General features: G+C 37.7%; 1 long non-coding RNA gene across 5 annotated transcripts in view; it reads right to left on the minus strand.

The window, feature by feature from the left end:
- LOC123801018 (uncharacterized) overlaps positions 1 to 13,573 on the minus strand; it is a 148,394-nt gene that overhangs the window by 61,765 nt on the left and 73,056 nt on the right. The gene's annotated exons all lie outside the window — the stretch shown is intronic.

Consider the following 13,573-nt stretch of genomic DNA (forward strand, 5'->3'; position numbering starts at 1 on the left):
GTACTGGGTTTCACATTTTTTTTTAATTTCAGTTATTATATATTTAAAATTTTTTATTTCAGATTTTATGTTTCATGGTATACATATTTCAAAATAAAGAGAGAAAGGAGAAAAATAAAAAGTGGAAGCTCTGAATTGAATTCTAGGTCTGATAATTACTATTTTAGGTACGGGATTAGAGAAATGATATATTTGATGTTGACCAAGAAGTCAGTGAAAATTTAAGAAAACAGGCATTTATTCAGGCGATTAAAATTGCGATTTGGGAGACACAGATTCAAGCAGAGACACAGATTTCAAGCTCCCAGAAGGACAGAGGGCAGAGTTATATAGGCAAAAGGCTACGAGTGTAGTTCTCACTCAGTTCCTCTATGCGAAACAGGGATTGCAACTAGGTTAACTGGGATTGGTTGAGTTAACATATAAATAAGGTATTGAAACTTGTGAAATCACACTGGCTGCCAAGAATGGGGATGAGTAAGTAGAGGCTGGGGTCTTGTAGCTGGCTGAAATTTTTTTTTTTAAAAGTTCAAGTTTCCTCCTGTGAGAATGTCCATAAATTCCTCCTCCCCATGGCCTCAAAAAACCCTATTTTAGAAAGAGACTACCTTAGGTAGGCTTACTTGCTTGCTCCATTTTGAAATCTTTCAGATTACGCAATGATATATACGAGCACTTACAAATGTGAAGAATAGTAACTAATTTTGATAAGAATCTAGGCTTGATGCGCCAGGAACTGTGCTCAGTGCTTTACAGGTATTGCTTCATTTAACCCCGTAACAACCATCATGTGGAATGAGTGAGGTTCCATTATTACTCTCTTAATTACAAGGGGAAAATCAGAAAATACCCTAAGAAAGTTAAGCATTTTGCCCCAGATCATATACGTTGGTGAAGGGCAAAACTAGAATTCAGTCACCCCAGTGAGTGTGAACCACAGGATGTGCTCTGAATCACTAGGTGAACCTCTGGGCACCTCAAAGGAGAAGATAATATCTCTGTGTATATCACAAAACCCTTTCCTATAACTGACAATGCATTTTAATATCTCAATTTTCCAGATAATGTAAACTTCCAGTAGAGTTTGCGTGAACTTTAAATGTACAAATACATGTGAATATAAAATATCTGGCAACATTTCTCACCCATAATAGGCTTTCTTTCACTCCCTGTCCTCCTGCTCTGTTTCTCTACCTGGAAGGCCCCATAAGCAAGACTCATAAATTTAAACCCAACTGATTTAAAGAGGTGTGCTGCTGTTTTGTGCTGGTCTCAGCCTATTGATAGAGATGTTATCACCTAGAAATGCTTGGGGGCACTCACCTGAGCCCGGCAAGCTTCTTGCAGACTTCTCCCCTTTCAAAACCAATGTTGTGGCTGGACCAGCCCTTGTGGCTCTTATTATGATTGCAAGAGGCCCTAAGCAATAACGTTCCTTACATCAGGAAACTTTGAAAGACAAGGTTTATTACTCATAAGTCCTGGAGGGAACACAGCACGCCTGGGGCCATACAGTGAGGTCACAGGTAGAGAAAGTGCTGGCCTGGGGTTCTGCTTTGATTGGGGTGGGGGGTAGTGTTTCTGGGGTTCACTTTTTATTGGTGAACTTAAAACGTTAAGAGTGGGAATTAAAGCAAGGACAGAAAAAAACCAGAGGTCAAAAAAGTCAGTTATTAAGTCAACTGGGTATCTCTAAAACAATGGAAATGTCTGGGGTGGACCCGCCTGGCTCTTCCCTAGTCCTTGGCTGGCAGTGTGTTGATTCAAGGTATCAGTCTTTGAAGTGTCAGCCTCTGCAATCAAAAACTTTAGTCAGGCTCTTGCATTACAATAAAAAAACAAAAACAAAAACAAAAAACCTGTCAGGCACTTACACTACAGCTGTCCTGTCCTTTTCTTCCCTAATTAAAACAAACAAACAAAACTGCTTACATCATAATTTCCAAATAGGGATAAAGAAATAAAATGTAGTTAATAGTAAACTTGTTAAGTATACATGAAAATTCTGAGACCACACTTTTAATAAGTATTGCTTTTCTCTAATACTAAAATGAAGCATTTGTATATCCCCAAATTGCCAATAATTGCTCTCCTACCTAGGGAAAAAAATGGCAGGTTGTTCCTAAATTGAAAATTTATAATGAAGAAAAATGTGGCTGTCGATAGTTTCTGCATCAATACCTTTACATTACATATGCATTAATATATTCATTCTCTATCAGTGCAGTTGCAGTTTTTCATGAAAATACAGTAACTAAAATTATAGTTTCACAATGAGCTATATATCCAGAAAGTAGATTTTACAATTGTGACCACTGAAACAGATGAGAAACTAAACTTTTAAATAAGTTATATACACAAAATATTTAGATTAATAACTCTACAAATTATGTGACCAGATTGATCTCATATATAGGATATTATAAAACAGAATATTCCAACTGTACTGTCTTTCAGAAGATTAACAGTTGAAATGACTTGTGTTATTCCGGCAAAGTAAAAACACCTGGACGATTATACTGTAAAATATTCAAAGTTATTACTATAATCATCCAATTTATGGCTTGATGAAAGGAAGCTTCACTTGGTTTTAGTTTACCCACACCAGTCTTTTACGTTATATTCTATCTGCAGAAGTCTCCGGACACACATAACAGAAACAAGTAGTTCAATTTCAACAAAAACTGCTCTTCCAAATACTAATTTTTTAAAAATGCTGTTGATATTTACTCATATCTTGATATCTAGTCTATTCTGACAAAAAAATCTTGCTGCTTCATAGTTCATTCCTTTAAGGAGGATAAATAACGATGAGCCTAATAATAACTCTAAATATGGTATTTTTCCTGACTAATGGGAACAAAATGGCCAAGCAGATACAGGTGGAACAGATTCCAAACTGGAGACATGGTATTCAAATGACACAGACCAACAGTTTCTCACTTTGGCACTTCTGTGCTGTGTTTTGATTTTTCCTACTCCATTGCCTTCTCTTTCCTGTCATAAGTAAAATCACATGGCAAGTCACACACTGAAATGAATATAAAAATACCGAAAATAAAAGCCAGTATCACTAGGACAGACTCGAGATAGCAGTGAGTCCAAACTTTCTTTTTTGACTTTGGATACTAGAAAATGCTCAGATTTTCTTCAGACGTACATCTCAAAGGAATGTCTAATTTTAAATTTTTGTAAATTCTGATTGAATTTAATCCTTAACAATCACGATCTACTTTATTCTGTGGAGGTTCTGCATAGCTTATTTTCCCACAGCAGTTTATTCTCCTGAGCAGACAAAGCATCTGAATGTCCACCCTAACAGACCTCCTCTGCTAAGTGAAAAAGACTCCTGTCTGCTGCCTAATTCAACATCTGAGATGACAGTAGGATGAACATCTAATTCAACACTGACATAACCCAGAGCATCTTTCAATCCCTGCTATTCATTGTCTTCACTATCCAGTGTTGAAAATACTGCCATTGTAATTAAAAATATGAGTGAGGGTAGGCGTAAGGTGAGGAAAAAAGAATAATCTGATGTTTTGATCCAGAGAAAAAAAAATATATAATACTTAATCTGGGTTTTTGGTTTTTATTTTGTTTTTTGTTTTTTGTTTTGTTTTTTACAACGCTACCATATACTTTAGAAGAATAAAATTTGTAAGAACGAAAAACTTGGTGGTAGCATGATCTATCCAACCCCCAAAACACTTAGCTCAGCTTCTGGCACTATATTGCAAACAATGTTACTCTTCTGGCCCTAGTTTGTAATCATTTTAAAATATAAGCATAATAATCACTGTGTGAAAGTACAGGGAGGTTCATGTAAAATGAAGTCAGGAAGTCCTGAAGGGGGCGCTCTCACTCAGGTCCCTCTCCCGCAGACTATAACCAGGAGGAAGAAGGAAAAGACGTATTCTGACCAGGGAGGACATTTTGCACATAGGAATTTTATCTCCTGCTTTTAAGAGAAGGAAGATCCCTCTCTGCCCCAGGAATAGCACACTAACTACCGAGTATTAGCCACAACCTAGAACTCTTGTTCTTCTCCAATAAACTTTTGTTCAAAACTACCCTCTCCAATTTCCTCCTAAAACCTAATTAAAGTTGACCTTTCCTTTGTCTCTTCGAATTTGCCTATGGTGCACCATAGCTTGCTTGTCCAGAATTGCAATTCCTCTGCTATTCCCGAATGAACTCATTTTTTTTTTACTTAAATAAAATTGCTCTTTGCTCTGTTTAAAGTTAACAATTGATAACCTCTATAATTTTTACTAGAGGCAGATTAACTGCAAGTGACATTCTGACTCAGATATAGTATCTAATTTCTTGTTGAATCTTGCTAAGTTATTTGCCTTCATAATATATTATGGCAGGGTTCCAAGGGTTAATTATGAGTTGCATAAAAGGCACTTCCTTCAACTCATTTTAATTTATTGTTTCTCACTAAGCATTTCCCAGGAACTTGGCTCACTGAAGTCTCAAGGAAGAGTTACTTTCACTTGCCCCCCCTCCCATTCTACTTTCATCTGATATATATAGTCAACAACAACTAATTTCACAGCTCAGTTATTTAATCCTTGAAAAAAAGACATTTCCTCAAAATCGGATGATAAAAATGAGTTGGGGAAGCTGTACTAAAAAAATTCATAGCTTTAAAACTGATATTTATGTAAGCTGTATTTATGAATTCCATCAGTTTATTGAGACATATACTAATAAATTTTCTCCAAACTCGGCAAGAGAAGATAACTTATAGATTCATATTTCTAATAATATAACACCAACATATTATTTCAATTATGCACTCAAAGCCTAGAAATAGAAGATTATGATATATAGGATAATAGATGATCATCAAATGACTGTAACACCATAATTCAGAAGATGGCCACAGCACTTGAGTAGTTTATGAACTGCAGCAGGAATCCCCAAGTGCATTCATACCTTCAATGGGAAGCCATTACTGTTACAGAAATGAAAACATTTTTTTAAATCTTAACAAATTTCAATACCATACCTGAAACCTCAACACTACACATTTTAGCATCTGCCTCATGAAAGGAAAGCTTTTATATTCAAAGAATAATTCACTGTAGGGTCTTCAAAACTACATTTTAAAATGTTACTCAAGGCAAATGTGTATCAGAATCTATCCAGAGTGATTATTGAGAACGGGGTGAGGGAAGGGGCCAGAGGAGCAATGACTTTCACCTTCTCATTAAAGTGGTATTAACTGTTGGAAAATCTTATATTTTATTATATTTATAAAAATACAAAAGGACAACCGGTTTGGTATTTTCTCTGTTACATGATGCTCCAGAAGACCAAAAGATTTAAGTATGGAGACACTTTTGGAATTTTTTTGTTCTTTTGTATTGTTATGAGACCACCATGAACCTCTTCTCTGTAAACCAGTTTTGAGGAACTACATTTTCAGTTTATTCCTTATGTGTAATATCATTGTCTCATATTTGTTTTTAAATGTATATATTTCAAGCTTTATAAAGTATCCCCTAGTTTTTATAAACTAGGAAAATATATTTCAAGGACATGTTAATAAAATCTTTCACGCAGTGACTCCTCACCAGCGCCATGCATTTCGTAGACACCGTGTTCTACTTTAACAGCAGGCATGTCAGATGTTATACTAACCTACTGTACAGATGAGAAAAATGAGCTTGAGGAAGGTGAAGCAATTTGTCCATGATAGCAAAACGAAGATAAAACCCAAAACTGTCCAGTTTCAAAGAATACACTACTTTGACTGTTTGACTTTCTCTGTGTGCTCTGGAGCTCTTCCTTTCTAAAAGACCACTTCGCGCTCCTGTCTGTGGTACCTATAAATGTGTAGATCCTTATAGGCCAGTTCACCCTCTACTGGGACTGTAGTCACCGTGCATGCAGCCCACCTCCGCCCTGTATAGTGATGCTGTATGAAAAGCTCAGGGAATTGGGTGTGCTTTGCTACTTCTCTCCTAGTAAATTATTTCCCCCAAAACCCAATTTTATACCTATATCATATGATACTAAACACATGAGTTCATAATCATTTGCATGACAACATTTTGCAAAATTTTCATCCCCTTTATCCATTTCAATGTTCATTTTAACTCGTGTTCATTCATATGTAAGTGAGAAATGCCACACAGGGGGTCACTCATAATGGGTTTTGCTGTCATCTATTTTTTTTTTTAATTTTGAAATTTCCAGACTAAAATTTTCTAGCCTATTTAGTGTTAAAATAAATCAAGAAACCCTCACTTAAAATGGAGCTGGGAAGCTCTGAAGGGGGAGCGCTTGCACAGGTATCGCTCATGGTACGAAGCATACCTCCTGTTCCCCAACAGGAAGCTTACTTTACACGCCCAGCAGGAAGAAGAAAGAACTTCTTCTTACCCAGCAACAGCTCAGCCAGTGAGAACTCAGTGAAAAAGCCTCTCCCAGCTTCCTCCATTCCCCTATAAAAGCAAGAATCTCTCCTCTTCTCCAAACTTGCCTATGGTTCACCATAGTTTGCTTGTCCCAAATTGCAAATCCTTTGCTCTACCTGAATGAACTAAGTTTGCTGTAAAAATAGCTGGCTCTTTTGTTTTTTAAGGTCAACGTTAGTCTCTCCTGATAGGATATACTACCATCACCCCAAATATGCTATTTTTTGGCTAAATCTCCAGTTTCATAAAGTTTTTCCTGAAATACAGCTCTCAGACTCACAATTTTCCTTACACAGATGGCCAACAATTTGGTGCCAAAGATAATTAATATTTCCCTTTCATTTATAACACTCTTTCCAAAAGGGACCAGCATTTCATTGGCATTCATTTAACGTAAACACGGGGACACTTGAATTCTAATATTTTCTAGATTTCAGTTAATAGTTTAGAGTCTACAAATACAGTACGTATTTTACTTATAAAATGCATATTCTGCATTTTTGTGAAATGCAAATGTTTACAACCTCATAAAATAATATCTTCTCTCACTTTGACCTCAAAAATGACATTTTACTTGCAACAGGTTCAGTACAAGCCTTTTTTATTAAAAACCTTTATGTTCTTATTTACAAATACCTTCCCAAGATACTGTTTTTGACATTCTTCTATCCACCATACTCTAATTCCATACTATCCAATTCTTTCTAAATACCCTATATTTTTACTAGTCTGCCATTTTCATCGAGGTATTTTTTGCTTCCCTCTTGAAAGAAAAAACTACCATTCTCCAAGAAACCTTGATAATGCCCTTGCTGTATGAAAACTTGTCAAATCTTTTCAGTTAAGATTCATAACTTAGCTATATATGAATTATATTTATGTTATTATATCTTGAGATATAATTACTGACATATTGTCCTCCAGATATAAAGTAGAATCTCACTAAGGTTGGGGGCAATGTCATACAGACCTTTTATCACTCAAAGACCAGGAAGAATTCTCTTCAGATACTGATATTCAACATATCTTTGTAGGTTCATCGTTCAAACAAAACAAAAGCATTTGGAACTATAATATAATGTTTAAAAAAACCCAATCTTATTGTTTTCTTTTATTACTTATTCAAATTCTCTCTGTAAGGCTGTTTTCCTCCTTTCAACTTATTTGAAATCCAGGGCAAATCCTCTAGTCTCTTTGATCCCTAAAGCAATCTAACCTTGGTAACTAAAACACCTATTTTGATGTAATAGTTAAAATTTCCAACTCCGTGTGGAGTTAAATCTGCACCCCTCCTCTGGCTGGGGACTGCTTTTGGCGGGTGCCTGGATTGGGAAGGGAGGTAATAGTGTTCTTCTGTCTCCCATCACTAGCCTACAACTGGGGCCTCCCCAGCTGGAAGTGGTAGCAAGGGCCAGGTAAGTCTTACTTGCTGTATACTGTCATGGTGACTTAACTTTGTGACTCTTGGCTTGCTTGGCAGGGGTTTAAAGCTGATTTACTTTTCTTGTAGGTAATCCCTGATCCATCTCCAACTTTTTCATGCTAATGACTACCTGCACCATTAGGTGAACTGCCCAGATAGGAGCTGACCCAATCCCCACCGAAGCCCTCAGGCATTCTTTCCCTTACTATAAGCTGTATGTGTAGGTGAGCCCCAATGCAATGAACATCTATGTGCTGCTCTTTAAACCAGCCAACTGGTCATGTTCTCTTACTCTTTAGATTTCTCAGCTGTGGGTCCAATACATACCCCTGAGGTCCCCATACTCCAGAGAATACATATCAGGGGAAGGAAAGGTTTAGGGTTCTCAAAGCTGCATGCTATGATGTGAATGTTTGTGTCCCTCCAAATTCATATGTTGAAACCTAACCCCTAAGATGATGGTATTAGGAGGTGGAACCGTTAGGAGGCGATTAGGTCATGAGGCCAGATAAATGAGAGCCCTCATGAATGAGCTTAGTGTCCTTGTAAAAGAGAGACCAGAGAGCTCCTCTGCCTCTTCCACCATGTGAAGACACAGCAAGAAGTGAGCAGTCCTCAATGTGGAAGAGGCCTTCACCAGAACCTGACCAAGCTGGCACCCTGATCTTGGATGTTTGGTCTCTAGAAAAAAGTGTCTATTATTTATAAGCCACTTGGTCTCTGATATTTTGTTACAGCAACCCAAAGAGATTAAGACATGGTGTCAGAAACTAGAGGTAGCTGTTTGATGTGAAGCTGAATCTACCCCCTCTCTTTACAGAAAGACCTAGAATCATGAACTGTTAGAGCTCGAAGATGTGTTAAAATCATCTAGTCCAGAATAGCCAAATTATAGAGGAAGAAACTGAAATCTGAACGTTAAATGATTTAACCGATGTTTGATTACCTTAAGCTCCACAAACATTACTGAATGCCTGTTTGCAAGCAATAACGGGAATACAAAACAAAGGCAACACGGAATTGGCCTTGCAGGATATCTAGTTACTAGATGAACCGATATTACAATCCAGGTCTCCTAGTTTCTGTTCCAAAGTCTTATCTGCCACTCCACTCTAGCAGGAAAGTTCTCAAGTTTAACATACAGAAGAATTTCCCAGGGAGCTGTTAAAATGCAGACTCCAGAGCTCTGCTGATGGAGACTCTAATTCAATGTGCAAGGTCCATGAATCTTCATGTTAACAAGCACCTCAGGTGATTGAAGTGCAAATTGTTCTGTCCCAGAATTTAAAAGCACAGTTCTGTTTTGGAGGGTCTTGCCCACTGATCTCAAGGACAGAGAGAAGCTGAGCATGTGTGTCATTCAGCGCCTGTCCTATCATCCCAGAATTTGCAGGGCTCAGCAAATGTGTGCCATCATCCCAAGGATACATGCTTTAGAGTCCACTCAGGTGTCTCGGCTTTCCTAAAACTTATATTTTTCTAGGGTTATTTTGCAGTTTCCTGTGGAGTCCTGCAGATCATCCCCTTGCTCTGAAATTTCCTAATGGTACTAGTTCCTGCGGACTGTGTTTCAATTATCTTCTACCTCTCAGTAAATAGAACCTTGCACACCTGTAAGGAAGCCTTAGTATATTGGATTGATTACATGTTTGTTCTTCCATTTTCACAACATATTTTTATAAAATATGAAATTATATGAGAGAAATATCTATAGCAATATTGATTTCTGTTGATGCTCCTTTTCTAGCTCATAGTGTGTTAAGATACAGCAAGGCCTAATGTGTTGAGATTTAAGCAGGTCCAATTAAACAGCAAGAAACAGACTGCCAAGCAGGTACCAGAAGCATGGCAAAACAGTTCTCAGACGATAAAATGGTGGAGTTTGGATACCAATGTGCCTCTTCTTCAGTCTCACGGGAAGAACTGACCCTCATTTCTAAGTCTGTTCTGACCAATCCCTCTTCCACGTGGACTAAGACCACTGAGTTTTGGTCATTCTTCCATGACAGGCAAGGGGAAGTTTTGTTCTCTCAGAGTGATGAGTACATGTGTTTCCTGGATTTTCTAAAATGTGCACAAACCACTTATTTCTTCTATATTTGTTTTAAAATGCTGTTAATCTGCAATTAGCTTGCCTTTATCCTTAGCATCGGTAAGAGTTTAAAGCCTATCAACTGATACTTAAAATGAGATTAACTTTCCAATAATAGCATTTAATTGAGAAGAGAAAGATAACCAGGTGTCTGAATGCATGTTAGTACTTCCTTAAAGAACACTATTTAATTTGGTGTCTTTTTTTTTTTTAAGATTTATTATTTATGAGAGAGAGAGAGAGAGCACAAGCACACACATGTTGGGAGGAGGGGCAGAGGGAAAGGGAGAGAGAGAATCTCTAGCAGCTGCCCTCTGAGCAAGGAGCCCAACGAGATGCTGGATTCCAGGACCCTGAAATCATGACCTGAGCTGAAATCAAGAGTCAGATGCCCGACTGACTGAGCCACCCAGGTGCCCCATAATCTCATTACTTTTATAAAGAAAATAAACTGTAAGTAATGTTCTTATATCTGTGTGGCAAATTTGAAGAAGTTAAAAAGCAGAAGTATTGAAGGAATCATAATCAAGCATTTTTCTACCTAACATTGTCTTCTCCCAGAACCATTGTCTGTACTATTATTCCTTTAACATTTGCACCCATCTTTATCGATTACCTCACATGAACACCTACACAGCCACATCTTTTGATGTTCATTCACTGACGAGCATGATGAGAAATCATCTATTTTGAGTTGCTGCCTAGGCATTTTACAGTCTGACAACCCTGCTCACACCCAGAGTCTAAACCTTTGGAAAAGGACCCTAACTCAGGATTCCTGCCACAAGTTGCCTCTTTGCTTTTCCTGAGGTATGTTTTAAAATAACCACATAGAGTTGAACCACGCACACAAAGGTCATGACCTCTGTCCCAAACACCTCAGACACTGGTAGATGTTGGATACTCAACAGGAGCTTCTATTTCTACATTCTCAGATCCAGATCCAGAGGACTGATGCATAAATAGATATATTACAATACTGTGTGACAAATGCTATCAGAATTATGAATAGGTCTATGAGACCGCCCCCCCCCCCCAAAAAAAAAACCAGAGTAACTCACCATTTCTGGAAGAGCTGAAGGGAGTCTTAGAGAAATTCCTCTCAAGTGTAACTTCACATTAGCATCACCTGAGAAGTTCTGGAAACAAATGATACGCATGCTCCAGCCCAGGCCAATTAAAACAGAATCTCTGCAGGTGGGCCCTCAGCATTGATAAATTTAAAAATCTGTTCAAGTTATTATAATGCGCATCTCATGTTAAGAACTGCTGCTTTAAAGGAAATGGCAAATAAACTTAAAATGAAGGATGAGGTGCAAATCTATGTATTTAAGCAAAGGTCAAGTTAAGTTACCTACTGGTAAATGAGAATGTTTTGTTAGTTTTCCCCTTCCAAGTTCTTCATGTTATTTTACTAATTTCTGATTAGTTCATTTGAAATGCAGCCGAATTTTCAGACTTCTTGAATTGAACAATTTTTTAGGAGTAGGCTTGTCAGCTACATAAAACATTACTTATCATTTTGAACATAAGAAAATAGAACTAAAGGTGATTGGCTTAGTGAAAGAGAATAAAAGATTTAGAAAACAGATTTTTCAAATGTCAGGAGGTAAGTACTGTTCTTATGTGTTTATTCAGGATTTAGCTTAAAACGTCTGGAACAAACTATCAACATTCCTAACTTTCAGTTGAGACAATTAATTTAAAAGATACAACATAGCTTATATAGTTATTGTTTTTTATAAGTGAAGTTTGACACTAATGATTAGTAATCATTGGCACCTGCTATATGGAAACCATTTATTGGTGGTAACTCACTCCAAGAGTTCCATGAGACCTCGCCCATCTCACAGCTGACCTAATTATTTATCTACCACTGCTAACCACATGACCAACTTGCTCAAATAAAAGTTGTTCTCCTCCCTGATCATACTGCTATCTAGATTTCTCCCCCTCCAAAATCTGGGCCTATCAAAATTCCATCTGTTCGGCAAATTCCAGAGGAATACCAGCGGTCATCACTATAAGTCATATGCTTATATTTAGAGTTTTGTTTGTTTTCCAGTGGGCAAGGGACAGAAAGAGAGAGAGAGGGAGAATCTTTTTTTTTAAAGATTTTATTTATTTACCTGACAGAGAGACAGCCGGCAAGGCAGGGAACACAGGCAGTGGGATGGGAGAGGAAGAAGCAGCCTCCCAGCAGAAGAGCCTGATGTGGGGCTCGATCTCAGGGCTCTGGGATCACGCCCTGAGCCGAAAGCAGACGCTTAATGACTTAGCCACCCAGGCGCCCCGAGAGAGAATCTTAAGCAGGCTCCGTGCTGTGCATGGCTCCATCTCACGACCCTGAGATCATGACCTGAGCCAAAATCAAGAGTCGGACACTTAACCAACTGAGCCACTCAGGCGTCCCTTATATTTAGAGTTCTTACACTACTTGTTTTTGTAATCAAATGTGATTGTCATATGACTTCTTATCCTGTATTGCAGGTATAATCCCTTTCAGGTGCCAGTTCTTGGGGAGTGAGGAAAAAGAATAAGGAAAGGAGTTACAAAGTTTTGAGAGGCTAATATGTGTGGAGATCTGAACATGTCTATTACCTCACCGAATCTTAATCTAATATAAATTTGAGCCTACTTTATGGATTAAAAACAACTGAAATGATGAGCAACTTGCTCAAGTTCACACAACTAGATGACAGGAAGAGTCATGATTCAAATTTTCAATGTCCCTGAATATGAAGTCCATGAACTTTCTACTACTTCATGTTGAATGGAGTGTATTTTATATCAACTTTTATTCCCATACTTCTTCATTTATTCAAATGAGCTGATTTATTGAACATTTCCAACTCTGTAGTATGCAAAAATTAAAATTTATTTTTAAAATTTCTTTCCAATCTTCAAATATGTTATGCCTAATCTTCCCCCGCCCCTTGTAATATGACCATGAGAAAATCTCACTGGTTTCAGGTCACTTTCAGGTACTTAACTAAACCAATCTAGTCCAACTAAGAACTTCAATTACCTATAGTTGCTTTTTCTCTTTGCTTGTCTACCTACTAAGAAGACAACCAATTAAGAGCGATAAGCTACCGCCTAAATGACAGAAGACATTCAAATGAGGAATGAGATTTCCCCTTCTTGTCTGCACCTCAGACAATATGTCTGCTAGGTCCCTACAAGTGCGGTGAGACATTTGCCTGTTACCATAAACTCCATCCTCTCTAGGACTTCTGCCTTCAGCAATTCCTCTGGTTTTATGTATAGACTTGTATAGACTGAAAGGGAAGAAAGCATGGGACTGAGTTAGGAGGTAGCAGGACTATCACAGCCACTTTATTTAGACGCTTAGAGAAGGCATTTCTCCATCAGAAAGGTTTTCAGGTATCAGTTTCTTTCATTTTAGTGGTCAGTTCTGAGATCTCTACTATTTTCCCTGCAATGATATTTACTGAGAGACAGCTATTCCATATTATGCAATCCCATTAGCCTCAAACCGCGGGCATAAAGTGAATGAGACGCTGAGTATGGTTTCTTGCACATAGTGAGTAATCAGTAAATATGTATTGAAGAATAAGAGCAGACATAAATATAATAATCATGAATAAAGTTTTCGTTGAA

The sequence above is a fragment of the Ursus americanus genome, chromosome 10, assembly GCF_024610735.1.
Source record: "Ursus americanus isolate L20-20 chromosome 10, mUrsAme1.1.p, whole genome shotgun sequence".
NCBI lineage: Eukaryota > Metazoa > Chordata > Mammalia > Carnivora > Ursidae > Ursus > Ursus americanus.